Genomic DNA, 22,792 nt, shown 5'->3' with positions numbered 1-22,792 from the left:
TTGGAAATGGCGCAGGAGGGAATAACAACATTGATGTCACATAGGTGGGAGGCTGATCATTATCCAACCACTCCCACGCGCTAAAAAAGGTAGAAGTCGGTTGCCGCGGTGGGTTTTTCTGTTTAAACATCACACTGTAATGGCTTTGAGATGCTGCGGAGACCAGAGGAGCACATGTGTGTCATGAAAGTGTGGTCGCGCAGTGGGAGAGGCAGTATCCACGGGACACGCAGCAAGGTGTGTGGGCTTCAAAGACACTGAGAAAACTCAAAGCAGAAAGCCGTGCGCAAAAAATGTTGAATTTCAAACTGGCAGAGGACGGAAAAAAAAGAAAGAAAAAAAAAACTGCACTCAAGTAAAACTATTGCCTGTTTCCAATAACAAACTATTCACAGTGCAATTTGCTACGCCTGATAATAGGAAGTAAAGCCAGGTGAAACTTTGAACAAGTAGTCATGGATCAATACAGCATTTTGATGTGTTTGAAATAATTACCAATAATACCTGAAAAAGCTTTATATCTTTGTTGTAAACGTGTCAATCCCTTAGGCAAGCCTTACACAATGAACAATATATTATCTTTTCATCTTGAACGTTTAATAAGCGTATTCTTGTGTCACTTTTGAGGCATGTACAGTGCTATTTCTAGTTAGACCACACAAGTTTGCAGTGCCGAAGATAATAGATAACAGGATGGAGAAAAACATTTGCCCAATTACATCCACTGAAGTTTACACTCATTTCCAAGTTCAAATAAAGATCCTTTCGCTGAGCTAAGGCTTTTCCCTGCCATGTTTGCTCACAAAACACAAACCATTTAGCCCAGTTGCAGGGAGATACAGTAAATAAAACTGCGCTATATTTCCTACTCCTGACAGCTGCCAACGGCGCTTGCCTTCGCATTCGTATATGAGGTCTGCGCGGTTATCACCGACTGGAACTGCAAAGTGTTATTAACAGACTGGGACGCAAACCTCAGCGCGACGCTCAAAATAAATCTCCTAGAAGTACTCTGTAATTGCGCAGAGGATGGCCATGCAGAGAGGGGAGGGTGGGGGGGGGGGGGCAAAAAGGGCTATATCATACATGCCAACTAACCAGTGTGGCTCAAATCTCGCATTCAAATCTCAGGCTACAGTCGTGGGGAGGTCAGCTAATGAGGCGACATGCAGGGCCTGACGTGAGCTTCGTTCGTGTAAAATGATAATAGGCCAATTATCTGGGTTAGCCGTAACACGCCAGCGTCCACCCCGGTGATCGTTTGTACACTCTGAATTACTAAATCAATTGCGGTGTGGGCGCCCGTGCCACGATTATCTTATCATATTCTACTGTGTGTGCGTGTCTCATGATGGTAAATAAGCTACATATTTAGAGCTTATGCGGCCTTAAGGCAACATAAAGGCAAATGTGAATGTGAAATAAAATGAGAGACTGTTTCCCATATCGTTCTGTGGGGGTTAAGCATAACTGGTTGGTCCCACTTTTAATATAGCCTGGTTTAGTAGTTGGGGGATGTACTCAAATGATCAAAATCCTGTTTTGGGGCAGTCCTGTAGGTTTGCGCTGGCTACATGTTTGTCATAGTTCAGGATATTTACTTTTAAAGCAGTACTAAGTAACTCAAGCCCCTAGAGGCCATAAGCGCCACTACAGGTGTCGTAGCATGTTACGGTTTTTTACTCATTAAATTGTCCGTGGGAGTAAACACTACACTCACAGAAAAGACAAAGGGAGAGAGGGATATTGTACATCCACTTACACAACGGAGATTTTTTTTTTCACTCAAACTTGGTTGTAAATACTGTTTAAGTGGCGCTAGCTCGCAGTTAGCTTTGCCCGTTAGCCTGCTAGTTTCTTCTTCATGATTCCATTAGTGTGTATTGGGTCTCCGGGTCGGAGAAGGGAAAGCTGCAAGTGTGGTTTTCTGGCCAGAGACACCAGGGGAAGATGGAAGGCCCCCCAATCATCCCATTACCAGTTGCATTACCCCCAGCAGGACTACGAAAAGGATTTATTATGGTAAACAAGTTACTTAGTAGGTACTGCTTTACAGTCAATTGGTACATCGAAAACTATTATTTCCCCAGTGACAAATCTGAAAACAGTGAAATACTTATAAGAACCGTCCACAAAAATGGGTATCTCATTGTAAAGTAATCGCAATTCCCCCCAGAGTGTGGGAATGGAAAGCTGCAGTAGTGCTTCAGAGAGGATTGGTTTCGGGACACTTGTGGCTGCAAAAAGAGAAAGTCCAGAAGCTACAAATTAGCGAACGAGGGACTCCCATTTCATCAGAAAAATGCTTGAGTCAGGAGCCTAGAGAGACAGAGAGAGAGAGAGGGGCACTGGGGCTATGAGTCACCGGGAGAGGCAGTAAAAACACTTAACTCCATCCACAGTTCTATTAGGACTGCACAGTTTTTGAAAAGGAAAAACTAAAACAGTACACTGATAATGAATGAATAGTCTTATAGAATTTTCGCTTTCCAGCACCTTTCGCTTTTTAAACTTCTGAAATTAAATTGCACTCTCCAACAGTCCTGCAATCAATCAACTTTCCTCCATAAAGGCTGCATTTCCACAATTCTGCACATTCTGAAGCACAATCACTCAATCCAGCATTATTTACTCAGACTGAGGCAATCACATTCATTCTGGTTCCCTTTCCCACTAATTAAAGTGACACATGAATTAGAACAAATCAATAGCAGCGTAAATCAGTGCCACTGGTACATTATGCGCTTTGTCACAGCAATTACTTTAATAACTACAGCCATAGGATCTCAGAGTGGACAATGTGAGCAGCTCCTGTATGTCCAATTCAATTCGTAATGTCCATCCTAACAGCAGGAGACATCAGTTTAAGGTTGCTCTGCAGCCATAAAAATCTATTGCTATGCAGTGCAGTCGATATGCTACGGAGCAGGTCATTGTAGGATAGACAGTGACTATGTACAATATTGAATGATTGTATTTATGCATTTATCTCAACTTGTGACCGGCACAAAGTCTCAGATAGCTACTGGGCACGGATTCTATTTCCCAGCCGTCTTTTACGTGTCCACAATGAACAGAGCTCATGATCTTTATCTGTTAAACTAAGATTGGCACTGAGGCTTTCTATAGAGCCAGCTGAAAATGAACAATCGGGGTATCTTCCTGCTTGGTGCTTTTGCGTTGAGTATTCCGTTTCCTTTCGCCCAATGAGCCAACACAGAGTTCAGTCTGAGTCAACCCCGTCCCATTGTGCGGGCTTATCAAAGAGGTGTTTGTTCGCGAGACAAATGGGTCCCTATGTCCGTGATAGCCGGCAAATACGCCAGGACCTTCCTCTTGTCTTAGCCATGCAGGAAATGTTCTGGAGTTTCAGAGATCAAACTTTTGACTTGTAAAATAAAAAGCTCGCCAGGTAATCTCTGCCTTTGTCACGGTGCTATCAGCGGCAGACTCCTCGACATGGCAAAAAAGAAAAAATCCCCTCTTTGAGCTTTGCCTACATCTAGGGGATAAGAAGGTGGCGAAAAAGGCCCAGAGGCAAGTGCATATGAGATTTAGCGAGTGCGCTCTCTCCTTTATAATGGCCATCGGATCCTCAGCACCACTGCCTTTAATGGACACCTAGGCGACACGGTTTAATAGCTCTGGAAAAACATTATGAGCAGTTCAAAAAATGGCTAGCGGGGGTATTGAGATAAATGTGATTTGTACAACCCGAGTGTGAGGCTGAGTGTATCCTCGACTTAGCAAAACCCGCGCTATCTATGGAGACCAGCTTGTCAAATACATACCTTTTACCTCATTACCTGCGCTCTGTGGCTATTATAAAGGGAAATTGGGTGAATGCAAAGATAAGCGGGAAAAGAATTTCAAACAGGCCAGTCTGCTTCCTCCTGATAAAATGGAGTGTCCGGAGAAGAGAGGCTCCCAGCCCTTTTCCTGCCTGCTCTGCCAGCGCTACCCCGCCCCAAGCCTTGGTCACCCACAACATCCTGGTCTAGACTGACAAACAGTAATGGTGAGTAAGCTTTAATGGTTATTGGCGAGGAATGCGAAGGAGTTAGTGTTTGATTTGGATGGAAGCCACGATGATTTGTGAACAAAGTGAAATATCTATTCAGAAAAGCCTCTATTGATTGATGCACAACAGTTTTATAGCTCATTCTTTTAATTTCTGAAGAGCTACAAGACACCAGACTCGAGCACAGACTGGTTCATTATCCACATGCATGGCGTGGTCAGGAGTAGGATCAGCTGATTGTGCATGGTTGAGGTTGATGGGAAAGAGCCAGACACAGTCAAACCACTATGGCACACTGCCTGTTTCACAGCATTCAGAGTCCAAAACGGATATTGTTATGACGTTATATTTGATTTGGAGGAGTTTAACAGCATATTCATGCCCCAAGCCAAGAAAGCCCCTCAGTGGCCTGCGTCAAACCACAATGTCTCAACACCACGTCAATTCTGAAACAATATGTCAGTTACTGCAAGTGCACACACCTCTGTGTCGTCAAAATGTATTTTGAAAAATGCATCTTTTCAGAGAGTAAATTATTTTTGCTCGCTGCAAAGCGAAATTCATTTTCTCTGGTCTCTCCTGACAACAAAGATGCCGAACCCATTACTGGCAAAGGTCTCTGCATTGCACACGTTAAATGAAGGGTCCTCTTGCAATCGAAAAAAGCAATTTTCTCATTGAGCCAATAGATACTCCATTTAGTTCCAGCTCTCTGCGGACCACTGCTGCTGCTGTACTGGGCTTATGCATGAGTGGGAAGTGGAGACTGATGACCCGACCGCGTTTTCCTCCTGCCTCCGCTGCTCTGAACCTATCAATATGGATACAAATGTGGCCCAAAGGCTTGATGAGAATGGAAAAGTGGGGACATGAGGGAGAAGGAATAATGGATGAGGAAGTACACAGTAAGGCCACATTATATAAAAGAGACAATAAAATCTAATAAACTACATTTCTACAGTCTAGACACAGTTCTGCGGAAAAAAAAAAGTTGAAATAAAGAAGGAGTGGTGAAGAAGGCGCACCCTTCAAGAGCGGGTGAGGAGTTCAGTTATCCAGGAAGAGTTGTGTGCAGTGTCCTCCACGTCAAGAGAGGAGTCAGCTGAGGTGGCTTGGGCATTTTTTAAGGATGGCTCCTGGACACTTCCCTGCAGTATTCCGGACATGTCCCCGGAGAAAACCTTCGGCATGCTGGAGGGACTAGGTCTCTGAGCTAGCCAAAACCCGACCACGGATAAAGCGGAAGATAGATGGAGTTGGAAAGAAGTTAAGGGCAAGATGAAGGCACACTCTTGCATCCTTCAACGCTATTGAGACAAAATGATCGCAGCAAGCTTGAGTTCAGACATTCAGTCAGTCAGTTCAGTAAAAGCTTTTAAAAGCCCTGTCACTTTCAACGCTATTTATTGTTTATGCTCTATAAACATTTAATTTTGATGTGACGGCCGACAGTAGCAGCAAGGCCAAGGAAAATATCCAAGGAGTCACTGTTATTGCAGCAAACAAAAGCAAAATATATGTTTTTTTTCTTTGCATGTCAATGTGTCTAATCAGAAAAGGTCGCTTCCAATCAGTTGCGTAAAATTCCTCTTATTCAAGCTCTGTCGTAATTTCATTATTCACCAAAGAAACAGCAGGCTTCATGTTTGCATAATGTCGCTCAGCTCCACACAGAAAAACATGAGAAAATGTGGGAGTATCTGCAGTCAAAATGGCCAGCCAAAAATTCAGCCTGCCCTTGCCTCATTTGCAGTTTGATATGGAGAAATGAGAGTTTAGATGGAAAGAGGGTGGGGTGCTGTTATGGGAGGCTGGGATCAGGAGAAGCCAAGTGTAACCAAAAGATTGATTAATTTTAGGCTTTTAATGAGTGCCACTCTGCCAGGGCAAGTCACCCACTACTGCGCTCCTTGCAGCTTGGAGACACCACACATCCATTCACACCCATTTTTTTTTTCCTCAAACAAGAACAGCATGACAAAGACTGTAGGATTTTTGACTTCATTGTTAACACTTTAGCGCTGGCACCGCCAAAGTGTGATTAGCCTCAGCACATTATAGAGCTGCTATTCAAATGAGTGCACTGCGAGCGCCAGAAGCAAGCCTCATGCCAGGTGTTACAGGTTTGTAGGTGGAATAAATACTTGCTGTGCTCGATGGAGATTTGCAATTGCCATAAACATTCAATGGCTGCTTTCTAATTGCTACCCACAGTCAAAACACATAGAGGGTGCATTGTTTCGGCTAACCTTTATTCCCCCGTATTAATTATAGTGTAGGTCTGGAGAAAATCTCATGTTTGCAATCGCATCAAATCTCTCAGCAACAAAACGGTTAAAAAAAAGTGCTTGAGGGTAGGGTTTAGTCATTGGTATTTGCAAAGTAAAATGAAGGAATATCTCAGGCCATTGCTTGAAGAATTCATTAAGTCTTGGATTTAGTTCAGTCCTATGAAGAGTTGCTCAATGCTAATTCAAAGTTCTGGTTTAGGCGTCATCAAGTCCATGCTTTTAAAAAACAAATATGGCACTTGAATGCAAAAAGAAATATCTCTTTAGAAAATATTTCAAACTGTTAAACAATCAAGTTTGTATATCTTTGTAAATCCAAGGCAACAGATGAGAGAAAAAGAAAGAGCCGGCTTTGTGCATGTAGCAGCAGTGGCGCAGTGGTCCCCATTCATTAATCACAGACAGAAGAACAGATGCAGATTTGTCAGTGTGGCAGAGCTGCTGGGCGTGAGATGATGGTCTTCTGCTGCAGACATGAGGAGACTGAGAGCTGGACTGAGTGCTTTTGACTTTAACTCGGGGCAAAACAGTGGAAGACTGCACACTTGCCCGGACACCGACTTGTGTTAATGGGTCCCTGGGAGCCGATACCCCCCGGCAAAATTTCATTACGTTTTTTCTACTAGTCTGCAATACATCACTGGATTTGTCTATCTAGGCAAAAAGTTTCCACGCTGTCCAACTTAAGTTAACTTGCTGATGAATAATAAGCAGAACTTCAGTCCAATTAGCATCTGTCAATCTTTTCTTGTTCATAAAAAAAAGAATGCACACGCCTAGGACTTTTCAATTGTCGTAAAAGTTTTCAAACTTGTCACCTGGACTGGGTTGTTTGAATTGTGAACATTTCACCTCCCATCTGAAACAATCTCTTCACTCTCATCTGCTCAATCTTGGTGATCAAGCTTCAAAAAGTTAGGATGTCGGAACAGATCATATTATTGTTGTACGCGAATGCTTCATTTTCAAATTGGCAGCAGAAACATCCAAATACAAGTTGATACAGTCTGAACAGAATATTGGCAGATGGATTGTCAATTGAGAATTGTACCGGCAACAACTGAATAATAACACCAATAACACCTTTGTTGAAGAAATCATTGTTAAGTAGATGGAATTTGCTTAACATTACACTGGTCATAACTTTTTAGGAATTTGCACAGTCGTCCATTGACCTGCTCTGTCAAAGTCGTAAGTCATGCCTGCTTCACTGTTGATCAAACAGAGAGGATGGGGACGGGGTGGTTCTGGGTGATGCATCTCTCTGATTAATACGGTGTGACACTGAACTCGTGCCCTACAGCAAAGGTACCGCCGTCAGACGCGTCCATCTGCTGACCCCACGCACCCTCCTCCTCCTCCGTGAGGACGCACGGCTGGAGCCCCGTGGGAAGGCTGCCAGGTTCAGGACTGACACACATCCCTCACAAGCACCCCCGTTACATGCGCTCCGTGAACATCGCCTACAACACAATACCAGCGCTATACGGTCATAACAAAAGATGAAATCTACTCTACCAGACGAAAAAGCGTGGGGCTTAACACAACGCACAAAAGATACGCGACTTAACACAGCGCTTCAACAATGTATCATCATGCTTCATTTCGATGCAGTTTTCCCAAAGATAGAGTCAAGCCAAACTTGTAACAACAACAAAGTGAGCCGAGAACTAAACACAGCCTGAAGCTCAGCCCCCGAAGACACGATGTTTAAAGTTACGCCTCCGTTAAACAAGGTACCACCAACAATGAGCAACTGAGCTCAGACTTTCGAGTAAAACAATAAAGTTAGAGAAACTCAAATCAGTTTTCATTCTTACCTCACAGCTCAGCTCAGTGTTGAAAGCCGACTCACCGAGAAGCTGATACTACCAAATGTGCTGCGTAAAAGCTTAGAAAAAACAAAGTTGACTTTTGAGGATTAGGCGAAAATATCTTTCAGTCGGGATGTCCAATGAGGAGAAATGTGTGCCCGGCAGCGTCCAACTCATAAATTCCAGCGCTCCTCCGAGATCTGCGCTCCCAATTTGGACAAGCATGCGGTGTAAAGGGGAGACTGGTATGCAAACAGTTTGGTGAACTCACTGAGCGCAGAGCAGCGCAGCGCATCCACCAGAGCGGTGATGCTCCACAAAGGGGCGGGGCATAACATCTGACGCACACGCCTCCCGTTTACGTCCACACTCTCGCTCCTGGTTTGTTTTTACTGTGAGGACAGTAACTGCCTTCTGTTTTAGATGCCTGCCTCCCTATAGACTTAAATGGACACTGGACATTTTGTTCGTTAACAATGAAAGTAATATAGCCAACTCTACAAATAATGCAAAAAAAAGCCTGTAAAGTCAGATTTGGTTAATTCTACTGGGATGAATGACTATACTGTGGTTTTGGGAAGCAAAGTCAGAACAGACATTACATTATTACTTTTGCTTGGCTTTAATCAGCATTGTGCATTCTACCACTTGAGAGAATATTAGGCTACAGTGGTCCTAAAGCTTTTCAAAACATTTCACCCTCCAAGTACTACCAGATGAAGATGAAGTCACCAAATAATAAGCAAGTAAACCTAAATTGGACAAAGTTATGTCCATACCGGGTGTAAACCATGTCTAAATCAGCAAAAGAAACTTAAATGCATTTAATGTAAATGAAATGATCAATTATTGAAGAAGAAACTGAGGTACCAAAAGTGGCACGCTTTGAGAACCACTGGGGAAGTAAATAACACAATGTCTTTCATGTGTATGATTTAACTGCAGTAAGCTACTAGATTGCACACTCTCAAAGTTTGTTTTCACTGCTTGTTGGTGTGCACAATACTGACATCTTACCAGAAAGACTGACACATAACAGTCCCTTTTAAAATATTATAGCTTTTCAGTGACCTGTGTTTTCCTCCGCTGCATTTCTTTCCACTGCTGCTGATAACTACCAAAAAAAAAAAGTAGGATAGTAGTGACATTGCTTTTTGTTGGGATCTTGTTAATTATTCATGCTGTGTGCCTCTTTTGCCAGCCGGAGAACAAGAGAAGTCCCTTTGTTTGCTTTGGGGAGGGTGCGGGGGGGGGGCTGCAAGTGCTCAGGCTCCCTCTTGTGCACCTCGTGTCACCAAATCTACTACAGATGGGAGCTAGATAAGCGCGCAGAGCCTGATCCGTTTGGCTTCTCCCTTTGAGGTCGTGACACTGACATTCCCTTCAGCGTACGTGATACTTCCAACCCACACTTTTTTTCCCTTCCATCTTCATTGTTCAGGAGCTTTGAGATGTTTCTTCAACTTTTGGTGCATTTCAAACAGCGCTTCTGAAACTTTGGAGGCTGGCTCGGGCAGGCAATACACATCCAACTTTAGTCCCTATTTTAGCGCAGGTTGAGTCCGTTTTGTCATAGGTCAACAGGCTGGTTTAAATGCTAGCTTTAGTTCAGTTCTGTTTAGGTCCTGGTTTGTAATCTAAGAACTGGTTTAGTTGTAATACTTGGTGGTACTACTTGGGCCCCTGCCTGTGTTGGAGCTGCACCACTGGAATGGCTTGTTGGCTGAAGACAGAACAGCTGTGAGGTATTTTCCTTGTGGCTCTCGGGGCATTCACAGAGCAAGAAAGGACTGAGGTGAATCACTGAACCGCTCTCCCCTCCTCCCCATGTGTCTGCGTGATCAGTGAAGCTGTTGTTTGGACCATTAAAGACTGACACGCTTCAGCGGACGAGGCGGACATGTTGTTTAGTTTTGGGCTAATCAGTGATCGATCAACAAATGTGCTTATCTCTGACCCATGGGTGGTACTAGACAGGCCCTTCAATACACAGCATTGTCTGGGTGTAAAGTTTTGAAGAAGTTGTTCAAAGTAGGATTTTGGGGCGCATTTTATTCCAAGGAACTGCATTGTAGTCATGGTCATGGAAACTACACACACAAGGACTCTGAGTTAAGCTTCATCTTGTATAGTTGTATAGTTTCTGTCTCTTGCCATCACAACATTTCTACTGAAGGTGAACGTGAACTTCATAAGAACTTGTTTCTGCACAAGGCCTTCCTCAGGGATAGACTGTAGGATCACATAAAATACAAAAATGTGTGAATATGTCTTTGATTATCTTTCCGCAATGCAGAAACGAGGGATGACTCGAAAAATAGCAAGAAAAACAAACTTATTTTAGTGGAAGCCACAGACTGAACAACAGACATTAGGCCGTAGAGAATTTTTTATCCACAAACAACTTGAAACACATTTCCATTCTGGCAGGATTTGGTTTCTACTGCCAAATTGTCTCTCATCCATCCAAACTACCCGGGCTGTTGGCAGCGCAACGTGCCTTTGTGTCCATGTAGATCACGTAACGCACCAACACGGACAGGGAAGCCGACTAACTTACATACCGTTTCTCACTTCTCACATGCACTCTCTTATCGCACACAAACCCGTAATTCAATTTACACACACTGCGCCTCAATTTCACAGACAGAGCATCCGACCACGTGCTTGCTCATTAAACGCTAAGGCCACGCTTCAGCGGATCACCAGATACACATACATGAACGCTGGGACTCGGCTGGAGGAATTTTACCCACAGCTACACACCAGTAATTGAATACTGTGTTCGCTCGTAATGTGATGAACATTATTTTGTCTGGAACCGCTTCTTAATTTGGAAATATTAACAGGCAGTGTGTGTAGAATATAATTCTAAGTTCTACAACAGTGAAAAACAGTAGCCTCCGCATGGTGAAACATGCCGATAGGGGTTTGTGTGGGATTGCACATGTGTCATGGAAAGGTGACCAAGATTTTAATGTGGAGAACTTTTATATTTCAGATTGGACTTTTGTACATGCTTTTATTGGAAATATATTACAAAGATTTGTTTATTTAATGCAAACCCCAAATATGATTTCAAAAGGACTGTCAAGGCTCTTGTCTAGTCTTCCAGGTAAATGGTACTGACTATTGAGTAACAAATCCCTGTGCTCAATCTTTCCAGATTAAAAAGGAGTAGTGGTTTTAGTTAGTTTATTATGGTCCAAACTCATTCCTAACATTCCTATCAGATTCCTGACATCTCGATTCTTCACAGGGATGAGTTTATAAGCACATTTCACACCTTTCATTAAGTTGAGTGGCAGGCAGTGTGTAATGTTTACAACACTTACTGGGAATATTGCTTTTAGGCATCAAGGTATCACTTTTTTTTACACTACCATGATACATTGTACCTAACTTAATTTTGTACAATGTAATGTGCTCTGTTACAATCTGTAATAACTTGTACCTATGTAGTACGTACACAACTTGTATTAGTACTTTGTCAGTACATAATGTAATAGGACACGAGACCCTTAGGGTTAGGGCTTAAGGTTAGGGTTAGAGTTAGAATTATGTGTTATTACATTATGTACCTACAAACTACAAATACACAATATTCTATGGTGTATCTAACCCAACGTATTACACATTGTTACAAAGCCCAAACTCAAAAAACATGGCTGAGACTACACAGTGGTCTCGTCTGCAAATACAATATACTAATATATTAAAATTGTTGTTGGAGCAAAATAGGATATTGTATATTATGGATAGGGCCTTTAAAGTATGTACTAACGTGTACTAAAACCATTCTTCAGTTCCATTAGTGATTGCAGCAAGTATCTTTGTAGCAATACTTGTTGCCATCATGTCAATAATTGTAATGATAATGTATTGTCTTCTGCATCAGTGCATCCATTACACTTTCATTCAGAATCCCCTAAAGGCAGGAATCCACACAATGAGCTTTACAACCAGCACTTTAATCGTTCCTTTATAGCGGCACAAAAAAAACTCTGTGATTAATCAATTATTGTTCGAATTAGATTCACATGAGCAAAGGTGCTATTAAAAAGCCATTTGGTAAGTTAAAAAAAAATAAAACATGGGCGGAAATCACAGCAGGAAGACATGATCGAAAACACGATGAGATTTGATTTGATTAAACAAACAAACAACATTACGGTGGTCTCATTCCCCAAGTGTGCCGAGTTCCTGCCATTACTGTGAAAAAATGTAGCATCTCTAAAGATATTCAAATACAAGTGTCAACAGAGGGGCACATGCGAGCGGGTGTGGGGGGGTGGGTGGCAGGACACACCCCTCAGCCTCAATCTGTCAGGGGGCATCAGGGCGACCCGTCTCTCCCACAGTCGAACTGGGACAGGAATCCTCTCCAAAACCCCTGGAAAGGAACCGCACACTCTCACTGGATTTGGCTTGACTGCCTGCTGTTAACCTTCCATTTTATAGTCTGACTCATAATGTGTTTTCACTGAAAGAATTTGACTTGAGGCAATGTTTCTGTTAATTATCTCAGAACAAACCCTCTATGATTATAATGGTAGATCATTAAATTATTTCCTGCAGAACTAGCAAAATTGCACAGCCACAGAGTCCACTCAAACCCCTTCTCAACGGTTATAAAATGGACTTAAAATGATCAATTATAATGGAAAACAGAGAATATGAAGAACTGCCAAATTTGATTGACTTGGTGTAGTGTCAAAGGGGCCCCTAGAAAAACTTCACACCCATCGGAGTTAGCAGTAGTTGCTGCTGTGAGGTGAATTTCATGCGTTGCCATCTGGCTCCGACCATCTGCCTAATATAAAGGGGAAGAGAGGTGCAGAGTGGCAGCCTTACTTCTAAAGATAAGCGCTTAGGAAGGAGCCTTTTCCAGAATCACCTTCAACTTGGCGACTCCTACTTTGCAGTTTCCCATGGCAACAAGACCCATCCCTTTCTGGATCAGTAGCTGGATAAAGAAGAGTGAAAACAATTAGCGGGCTTTAATTGGCAACTGCTTAGCATTTGTGTGCATTTGTTTCTTGTCAGATATAATAGTGTTGAGCATAAAACAACAAAACAAATTCAATTTCTTTGAGTTGTAAGTGGCCTTTATGAACAGGTACAGAGATGTGTCACTCCATAATAGTTTACTGTGTGGGCAGGTTTAATCCATAGATGACCCCAGATAATACTTAAGGGCCTGGTACACGATTAGTTGCGAAAAAGGAAGAATGTTATGTTGAAATTCCAAGTCCAAATCTAATCCTATCTCTTTGACGCATTCCTTCCGATTCTTTGTGATGCTTCTTTCTTCTTTTTCGGGCGAAAAGAAGACCTGCTCTATCTCACAATGCTTACAACAACCAGCCAAATGTAAGCTTTAGTGTAAGGTTATATAGGCACATTGGAAAACTGAACGAATCTTGGATTGAATTTAAGGCACACCTAATTCTTATTTTGTGCTGCATAAGTTTTCTTTGCTATATTTTTCCATGTCTCTCTCTGCACTTGCACACCTGTAGGCGAGCTCGCATGGCTTCCCTCTTTCTTCCACCTTAATGATTACGGATGTGTACCTGCAGCAGCTCAGCTCTGTGACAGCCGCAGCCCCAGGATATGAGTGGGAGGAGAGGGGAGCGCGGGGGCAGGCACACTCTATGTCAGTCCACGGTGGAGGTTTTCATGACTTCTCTTTAAGGAATGTTCATCACACACAAACATCTGCAGGCCGGAGATATAACAGGTGAAGCAAATGCAAAGAAATGATACTGTAGGTAGAGGTTATGGCTGCGCGATAAGAGAAAACACGGTGATATTTACTAACCAGCTAAAATATTGCTATAATGATAATGGTTTCCTAAACCATTTCAACACACTTTTGATTTAGGCTGTGTTAACAAAAACGGTGTGAATCTCAGTCAGATGGAAGACCTCAGTGATTTTGGAATGTATTGTGGTTTCTTGTAATATGTTTGCCAGCCTTCTAGATGAATTGCCATGGTCATATTTTAAGGTTGAACGGAAACCGAGAAAACAGAAGATGTTTCTTTGCTTGTTTTTTTCTTCTGAAGACGTATGCATGCTGGCTAAAATGTGGATATTGCATAAACTAATATTGCAATATCAATAATTGTGATTGTGATTTTGTGTGCAGCAGAAGAAATGCTAGGAAAGATCTTTGTTTGTCATGATCGGTTGAAGGTGGTTTCCAAAGTTGCACTGGCTGAGAACCAGAGCTAGACCAAGTTTAAACCAAGACTAGAAGGGCTAAACACAAGCACTAATTTAGAACTAAAGGTCTAGACCAGGATTAAAGCAGAACTAAGTAACTTGTTTACCTTAATACATCCTTTCCGTAGTCCCTCTGGGGGTAATACTAGTGTTAAGGGGATGATTGGGGGGTCTTTCATTTCCCCCTGGTGTCTCTGGCCAGAAAACCACAATTGCAACTTAGCTGCCATCGGGTCAGAGTCGCAATACACACTAATGGAATCAGAAGTAGAAGCTAACAGGCTAACGGGCAAAGCTAACTGCGGGCTAGCGCCACTTAAACAGTATTTACAGCCACGTTTGAGTGAAAAAATATTATTATGATTATCTCCATTGTGTAATTGGATGTACAATATCCCTCTCTCCCTTTGTCTTTTCTGTCAGCATAGTATTTACTCTCACGGACAATAAAGGAGTAAAAAGCCACAACCTGCAGTGGCGCTTATGGCCCCTAGAGGCATGAGTTTCTTAGTACTGATGTAAGCAACTTTCTCCCATGTCAGAAAAGCAGCTATTTGTTAAAAAGGCTGCTTTATGTTATCTGCACTCGAAAATAAAACATATTTTTCCTCGATCGCTTACGAAAGATCATGCTCATGACCCAGGTGCAGTGTCAGTAGTTCCTAAAGTTATGAAACATGCATATCAATTCATGTGCGGAAGCTGCAAGCACTAGAAATGTGCTGAGAACACGGAATTCAACTTCCCTCTACTGAGAATTGAGCGCTTTAAACCAAGACCAGGAAATGCGGCTAATAATTAGCAAACAGAGCACCCAAAGCAAACGTGCTAATCTACACCACCACCACTGTATGCACCCTTTGTAGTGATTTGTACCCCTCCCACCCTCTAAGAACCACAGCACTGACACCATGATGGAGACAGATAAATGTATAGTGTAGGTGCAGTAATAGCAGTGGGCGGAGGAGGGGATCCAGCGGTCGCTCTGCTGGCCTACTTTCCTCCATCACACCGGTCCATTCTCCAGGGAGCAGCGGAGGTATGGAAGAGGTTCAGCCACGCTTGGCCTGTCACTGTAACATGGCCAACACGTTTCAGAGGGGGGGAGGGGGCTGTCAGCGCTCAAATGTGCAGAAACAACAACAAAAAATAGGTGACGCTTTCTGACTGTTTATGTGTGTCAATCAATTCTGCCTGTCCTATCCAGTCAAGTGTACCTTCAAGAGAGATTTTAAACTGATATAGATGATGAATTGATAAAGAAATAGAAACCAGATTTGAGAACAGTTCATTCATACCATTTTTAACTGAGCACCCCCCCCTCCGACCCCCCTCCGACCCTCAAAACTTCCATTCCAACGCCTTAAGTTTTAATTTTTCGCATTAAAACTGGATTGCATTTGTCTCTGATTGTTTTTTATAACCTGAACAATGGCCTCTCGCGTTTTCTCCACTGATTGCCAAATGTTCAATAGCCATTATGTTTTTTTTTTCTTATTCAGCAATTACATCTCCGAGCACTTTAGTTCATGCCGGTTTTCAACCTTAAAAACATTTTCCTTTTGATTATTTTTCCAGTGCCTTGACTGCAGTTTTGTTCAATATTTCTTCAGCTACAGTATGATGAAAACATGTTGCAGTTTTAGTAAATATATCAAAAACACATTAACCATCGACACAATTCATCAACATCCTCACGACTTACAGCAAATGATTTAAGCTGTGACCCACTGAAATTTGGCCTTAAGTATCAGATTCTCTTTTGAGTCCTGACCGCTGGTCTGGCCTCCGCTTACACTTACTGAACCGCAAAACCCTCTCCTAGTTTTGCTTTATATTCAATTTAGGTTTTTTTGTACCTGCTATTAGGTTTAATCTTAGGTCCTGCCAGAAATGTGCTCCAGTTAGGATGGTATAAAAGCCAAATATTTTTTTTGTCCGGGTCCCTGCCTTTGAGTGTTTTCCACAGACGTTTGCTTTAGGCGTCCTGGCGTTGTGGTGTAATTCTTCAGCTGAGCCACGTCCTCCATCAGGAGCTGTGGTTACTTTTACGACAGAAGAATGACGCTCTGCGGTTTCTCCAGCACAGACATGCTTTTTTTTTTTTTAGCTCAGATAGACTAGGCAGGTAAAATAGAGAGTGAAAACATTTAAACTAAATACGTGGCATTTTACTATTTGAGGATGTCCGTGCCCATGTGAACAATTGAAGCAAGCAGACTTTATATAAATGTGGGAATATTTTTGAAAGATTTTTCTTTTCGCCTTTTCTCCAGATGGTTGAACCATTTCTTACATCAAATTCTAATATTAGAGTAGTCACACTAATTGAAATGTGTAATATTTTGGCAAACTTGCACAAGGCAAAATTAAATTGGCTCCCATTCATAGGAAAACATGGCAGACTTAAGTTAATGATCATAACCAAAATGAATGAGGGGTCCTGGCTGAGTTTCAAAGTGGTGCATCTGCTGAAGTCTAGACGTCTGTTTAGTGAAGGGAATGTGTAAAAACAATGGTCACAGCTGCCGGGTTAAACAATATTAACATGAAAAGATGTCACAGACATCATTCAAAGCAAAATGAGGCTTTCAACGTTTCACGCCACTGTATAATAATATAATTCCAGATTTACAGTCAGTTTTAGCTTAATCGTTTGAGTTCCATCAAAACACCAGTCAACTCATTTTGGTGCCATAAGTCTGTGGTTAGACTGGGTACACATTTGGAGGGACTGGGAGATACACTCTCGAACAGGAGGTGCTGCCTTACAGCTAACTAACATGCAGCACACACACAGTCAATTCAGCTGACTCATTATGTGACCTCGGATCTCCATTCTCAATTCGGTTTGAACCTCTTCTTCCATATTTATGGGTGTCTCTTGCCAGACAAATCCAATCATACGGATTAAAAGTGGGTCTTTCAAGACAAAGAAAAGTTAAAAGACGTTAAAAAAATATTTGACATTAAGGTTGGCTACACCACACTTTAAACCATTGGGTTTTGAAGGACCATTCCAAAAAACATTGCACATTTGATTTTATTACTAACTGCGGTATTCCAAAAAACATCCACATTGTTTTATGACCCTTGACATGTACATACGACATCATAATAAAGAGACTAGCTCATTGTGTGGTCAGTCTTTACATAACCTGTCATCACATCGTTCTCTTTCTAACACAGCCTTTTCGCAAATTTCGAGGTAATCTCCCCCCTAGTCCCCTTGAGGCCAAGAACGCATACATGAAATATAGATGCATCTTGGAAATCAACTCCAGCAGCTTCCAATCTCCTGAATCAACTTTGGGGATGTTTCCGTGCCAACTCCTGCCTGGAAACCAGCACTTCCTTAGCAACTGCATGGCCGCTGGTTGTATGTGCGCATTTAAAGCTGACAGGAGCTGCGGGGCTCAGCTGTTGATGGAGCGCAGTTATCCCTGTTCTCATTACTGTCGGAGATTCGCACAGGCCTTAGGGGGGGCATCAGGGGCTTCCAAGTGTGTGCACAGTGCCGCCAATAAGGAATATAGCTCTGTTGCACTGGAACACCTGCGCAATATTGGGAATGCGATGGGAGCGTGCAAATAAAGGATCATCATCATGTCGTCAGTGTGATATTGATGTAAACAGCTTTGTGGGGGAGGAAAAAAAAAACATGCATAGTCCAAATACCAGAAAATTGCATGCGTAATTTCATTTTCCATCAGGAGTCAGGTGGTTGATGCCTATACTTGTGTCCACACGCACATTTCCCCTTTCGCACAAACAGACGTTAAAGCTGTAATAGCTGAAGAGCAGCATGCGAAACAAAACACTGCGTGCTGGATGTAGAGGCGATCCTCGGTTTTCACGCATAAATGGGCAAATATGTGCACCCACAGAAAAGGTGACGTCAGGCAGAACGCGTTTCATGTGGTCTAGGCCTCACCACCTGTTGGGAGTGTGTTATTTCTCAAAACAAAACCATCTCTCAACAAATTAGTCCATGGTACGATGAGTAAATCTGATTCTTGCTTTGAGTGTGATCCTTCGCTTAGTTGCCTCGATACGTGGTAGTAGAAAAAGCCATATATTAACCATGTATTATTATTTTGTGCCAGCTTGAGGCTTGGAAAAAACATGGGTTACATCAAAAACATCTGGTGCCAAAAGTTTTCAATCCGAATTGTTGCCAAAAAGTATCAACAAACTTAAGATGTGCATGTTTCACTTTGTTATCGCTCTCCCATTGTTTGCCGCAGCTATAATGACTGAACACCATGGAAACACAAGTCTTAAGTTTTTCTCAGACTTGCACTGTTTGTCGGACAGAAAGTGTGTGGGCAGAGAGCTACTGTACAATGTTGGATGAGCTAAACTGAAGCTGTCATTGTTCTGTAAAACAAAACAACTTGGATCATGTACATTCATTTAAAACTAATATACCTAAGTATGATGTAAAAAGAAATCATTATATGAGCCTCTTTGACAATGCAGCCACAAACCCCTTGGCTTCATACAGTACTAAACCCAACTTCCCACACCAATGGACTATTTGCTGTGGTGACCAAAGTGCTCTTGCAAAACACCAACAAATGACATCAAGTTCATAGCCTTAATCTCATTACCGATGGTCAGAATAAGAATCCTTTCATTTATATCAAGGGGATTTCCTTTTGCTTTAACAGAAATAAGAGTGTCCGCAGGCAGCAGCCATGTCTGAGCACCTGTTTACGTAGATAGTGTTGGACAATGCCCGTCCGTCTGTCTCAGTGAGTAGAGCCAACAGGAGGAAATGATAATTATTTGTTCGGTGGGGCACAGGTGATCCCCATCAAATCCTGGTCAGGTGACACCTTCATTTCTCAGCCTTGTCATGTGACGGGTGGGGGGCAGAGGTCTTCACAGGTGACGGATTCAGATGTTTAATCATGTCATAAATCACGGCCGCGGCAGAAAGCGCGGTGTAATTATTTTCAGACATAGGCATGATGGAGTGGCGAGTGGCGCGAGTCTGATCTTACAATTTAACCTTGAATAACTTAGGTAGAGTGCACCACGCAATGCTAATTTGTCCTCTCCTGGTTGCATGTGTAGCCGACCGAGGTTTTTAGCCTTAGCTTTAGGACACACAGGTAAGTTCCATTGACAAAGGGCACACATGTTCCATTAGTTAAAAGAACAAGGATTCATTTGTTACAAAAATATACTTTCTTTAATTTAGAGTTAATGAGTCCTGCAGAGAGTCCATAATGGTCCTGAAGAAATCAGCTTTTAAAAAGTAAACAGCTAGCTTCTCAGCTGAACCCAATTGAGACCGACAAATTTCTTCTTCTGAGACAATGAAGAGGCACCAAGAGGAGGTGTCACAGGAGGAGCTACAGGAAACAAAAAAGGGACAAACGAGGAGGTATCCAGACGAGACTCACAGCTAAGCCACACAAGCCTTCTATCCCTACAATTGTTCTGGCTAATGGGCGTTCACTGGAGAATAAAACAGATTAACTGCTAAGCTCTTCCCAGAAGATGGTGAAAGACTGTTGTGGAGCGGAGGGAGCTGTGCAGGAGGAAGAGGAAGGAGCTGACTAGTGCAGGACACCATGCTCTGAAACAGAGACAAACCCAGGAGGCACCGCACCATTTCAGAGGATCAGAGGAGACTGAAGGCAGCCAGCCAGGTTTCCTCCGGGTGCTACAGTTTCCCCAACCTCCAAAAACATGCTCGTCAGTTTGTGGCAGCAGCTCAGGACTAATACCTGAACACTATTTCGTTGTACGCTGCTTATACAATGACAAATAAAGCACTTACTTACTTGAGTATACTTTTAAAACCTTTACAGAGACGGATGTCGAGTCCATGAGATACAGAGTTAACATTTGGGCCGACAGTCCTCAAAGCCGCCGACCGTTGGACAAACCCATATCACAGACAGAGACGTAAGAAAGACAAGACAGCGATGGACAGTGCTGGTGCTACTGCCGTGGCGCCTATAAAAATTAATGAACAGTTACAGATATATTCTTCAGTGGCCGAAACTAACTGCTGCCACAGTTGGCAAACATACCGGTTAAAGCAAGGGTCTCCAACCTTTTTCACACGGTGAGCAGAGCTACTTTAACAAAAAAACATCAGAGCGCTACATTGGCTTCGAAGGCACTGTGTAACTATGACACACATGAGGAGTTCACCCTGGAGAGTTTGTATCCAACATATTTCAACAGAACGATTTCATTTTATTTCACCTTTCGTTAACCAGGAAAGTCCCACTGAGATCAGGAATCTCTTTTTCAGGGGAGTCCTGGCCCTAGAGGGAACCCTACTGTACATGTTTTAGTAGTAGGGGAAACCGGAGTACCCGGAGGAAACAGAGACATGGGTAGAACATGCAAACTCCACACAGAAAGGCCCGGTCCAGGTGAGAATCGAACCCAGGACCTCCTCACTGTGGGGCAGGAGCGCTAACCGTTACATCACCATGGGGCCCATTAAAGAATATGACTCAATTTTTTTACTGTATTTGCCTAATTGGTGCAGATTCTGTTCAAAATGTTCAAAAAGAAAAGCTACCAAGAAAGCCACCTTTCGTATGCTGCACTAAGGGAAGACACTGCAATGCTACAGCGTTGCACCATGACGCACTCCCGGGATGAGACCCAAAGCAGCACTAATACGGGGGAACACTCTAATCAGGGCGAGCATGAAGGATACATGTTAAGCAAATATTGCAACAATATCTACCTGTCGGACAGACCACCCAAGCGCCAGCACCGCATTCAACAGGATGCGGAAGTTACACAAGGTCAGAGGGCTGGCCCATCTCAAACCCCACCTGTACATCTTTGTGCTAGATTGTTTTACAGGGGGAAAAGGCGCCCAGATTCACTTGCAAAATTCTTCTGGTGGTTAATACACAGTATGCAAACCTTTTACCATATATTGCAAGATGTTATGTGCCACTTTTTGATTGAATAGTCTACAGGGAAAAAAATAGACTGCCATTTCCATTTTCTTGTGTCAGAACACAGTGGGAGGCTTTGTGGGAAACACCTGACAGTCAGTTTCTTGTGCAGAAGCTCATTTTTAAATCATAAATCCTCGAGCCAGGCGATCGCAGGAGATTGGCTGCCTTTGTCGGCTGGCAGTGTACACATCTTTAATAATGGAAAAAAAAGATTGTCTTGTTTGATGTGATATTTATATTCCCTTAGGTTGAATGTTCAATTTGCTTCGACGCTCCAATACTGACAGAAACATCAAACTTTCAAAGGTTGCGAATTGAGTGGATTCGGTGCATATACAGAACCCATCTCCAATCTGCTGTAAATTTACTCCAAGTGCTTGCACCTCGTGTCAGCTTCAACCATGTGCTATTAAACTGTTTATCTGGAAGGAAAGTGCATTGTTAATTACTGCTAACGATAGAGACGTGCGGCGCCACAGGGTCTTGCTTAATAATGAAAGCTGCTTCCTCCTTTCCTGGCGGGGATGTGACTGTGTGCAAGCTATTGGAAAAAAGTGCAGCAAATCATTTCAGCACACTGGGCTGAAGATACCACCCAAGAGTCCACGGCATCTTTAACTAGGCTATTTATAAAGTCATTTGAGTTATTAGAGGCTTAACCTGCAGCTTGTCCACAGCACTGTCATTAGCTCTGATATAAGAGAAAGGGTTTGGTAGATTGGGCTATTTGTGTGAGTGAATAATGCAGCTGCAGCAAAGGCCAACAATGAAAGCAAGATGTGGAATGCAATGATACACTAAAGGGAAGTTGTTCATTTGCAGATCAATTTGGCCTTCTGCTGGTGATCCAAACAAGACTCGACATGGAAAAATATTTTTCAACACAAACATTTTCTCAATGGATAAGTAAGCAACAACACTCTTTAGTGCAGCAACAAAGCCGACTGAAAATTCACTTTGCAATAGCAAAAGCATAACTTAAAACTATTCTAAATATGAAAAATGATGTCATCAAAAGAGTAAGAAGCAATGTCTTGTGATGTGTCATGATGTCAATGACCGTCTTTGATTGATACTGTATTATTTTATTACTACTTTTGATATTTTTTTGTATTTGTATTTGCGCTTTCTGTTCTCTTTGCAGCACTTTAGAAAGTGTTGGTAAAGTCTAAAGAGGGTCTATAATAAATATAAACTGGGTGGCAATCACATGTCTAAACCAGGAAGACACTCAACTGAAATGCATTATAGCACACATGGGATTATCTGTAATTAAAATGAAAAAATAATGAATGATCATATGACCGAGTACCACATGAAGAAGCCCAAGCATCTCCAGTGGTACATGTAGTCTATTTTACATTTCCTTTTGTCTATTGTGTTTGCTACAATTTCTTAAGCGTGTGCACGTCCTTGTTTTTGGCTCAGACTAGACATAAGCAGAACCGTAGTAACTCATGCCCCTAGAGGCCAAAAGCGCCACTGCAG

General features: G+C 42.5%; 1 protein-coding gene and 1 long non-coding RNA gene across 3 annotated transcripts in view; both read right to left on the bottom strand.

Moving 5' to 3' along the window:
- Positions 1 to 8,412, bottom strand: part of tspan18b (tetraspanin 18b) — a 44,804-nt gene extending 36,392 nt beyond the window's left edge. The window contains exon 1 of the mRNA XM_079567949.1: positions 8,133 to 8,412. The gene's annotated coding sequence lies outside the window, so the exon portion shown is untranslated. The remainder of the gene's footprint in view (positions 1 to 8,132) is intronic.
- The window catches only part of LOC306971619, a 159,542-nt gene that overhangs the window by 37,014 nt on the left and 99,736 nt on the right, over positions 1 to 22,792 (bottom strand). The window lies entirely within an intron of this gene.

This window comes from Gobius niger, assembly GCF_951799975.1.
Source record: "Gobius niger genome assembly, chromosome: 12".
NCBI lineage: Eukaryota > Metazoa > Chordata > Actinopteri > Gobiiformes > Gobiidae > Gobius > Gobius niger.
Note: the sequence above shows the minus strand (reverse complement) of the source record. Positions and strands in the feature narration are given on the sequence as shown.